This window comes from Ammospiza caudacuta, chromosome 16 (genome assembly GCF_027887145.1).
Source record: "Ammospiza caudacuta isolate bAmmCau1 chromosome 16, bAmmCau1.pri, whole genome shotgun sequence".
Classification (NCBI taxonomy): Eukaryota; Metazoa; Chordata; class Aves; order Passeriformes; family Passerellidae; genus Ammospiza; species Ammospiza caudacuta.
Window position 1 is genome coordinate 18,344,177 of NC_080608.1, and position 1,250 is coordinate 18,345,426.

The window sequence follows — 1,250 nt, forward strand, 5'->3', positions numbered from 1 at the left end:
CGGGTCCGCCTCCAGGATCGTTCATTGGCTCCGTGCCCCCGTGACGTCACGGGGCGGGACATTCCCTATTTGGTTGCGGGGGGCGCGCACCTCCGGCTGCGGGCGGTGATTGGCGCACGCGGTTCCGAGCGCTGATTGGATGCTGCTCCTCCCCTTCCCTTACGGCGTGAGAGTAACTTCCGGTTCCCTCCCCGCGTTGAGCCTCACGTGACCCCAGGCGCGAGGGGCGCGGGCCAATCGCGGCGCGCCCGGCTCCCCCCATTCAAAGCCGGCGGGCGCGGCGGCCAATGGCGACGCGGGCTCGGCCCCGCGCGCGCTGACGGGCGGGCGGGACGGCCAATGGGACGCGGCAGGGCCCGCGCGGGGCGGGACGGGTGCGCGCGACGGTGGCGGCCATGGCGGAGCGGGGCGGCGGCGGCGACGGGGAGGCGGCGGCAGCGGCAGCGGCGGGCGAGCGCTTCGGCACCGACCTCCGGTACGGCTGGGCCAGGCCGGGCCGGGGCTGATCTGCTCTGCCGCGCGGGGCCGGGTGCGGCGGGGCGGGCCGGCGGGGGCTCTGCCGCCTCCATTCCCGGCCCCGCGTGCGGCGGGACGGGCCCTGTTCCCGCTCGCCGGGCCGGGGCCGCTCCCGGGCGGGAGCCGGCGGGGCCCGCGGAGCGCGGACACACCGTGTCTGGCGTGGCCCTCCGTCTGATAACCTTGGGTTCTCTCGGGTCTGTTCCTCATGCGCCCGTGGTACCGCAGTGCGCTCAGGGGCGGGTGAAGCTGCCCCGGGCCCCGGGGGAGCCGCTCCGAAGCCGCTCTGCCCGCTCCTGAGGGCCGAGGGCTCCGAGAGCCCGCGCGAGGGCCAGGCCCCCCCCTGCAGGGACACACGAGTCCCGCCGCCCCTGGCAGAGCCGGCCCCGCCGGGCCCCGCCGGCTGCCGCGGCTCGGGACGGGCCGGCAGCAGGAGCCGGAGCCCCGGCCGTGCTCGGGGCGCTGCGGCCGATAAGGAAGGATGCGCTTGCCAGTGGCTGCGTGCCCCATCCTGCTCTGGGTGTCCATTAACATGGGGGAAATGCAGTGAGGACTGATAACCCTGCGTGGTGTAGCAGAAGCGCATCTCGAGCTAGTCGCACACTTGGCTTTACCCACTAACAGCGGCACGCTGTGCTCTGCTGCTGGTGCCGCCCGGGTATGCCGGGCTGTCCCGGCGGATTGTCCCCCGGCAGCAGCAGCAGTGACCGTGTTCCCGTGCCTCTCTCCCCAGG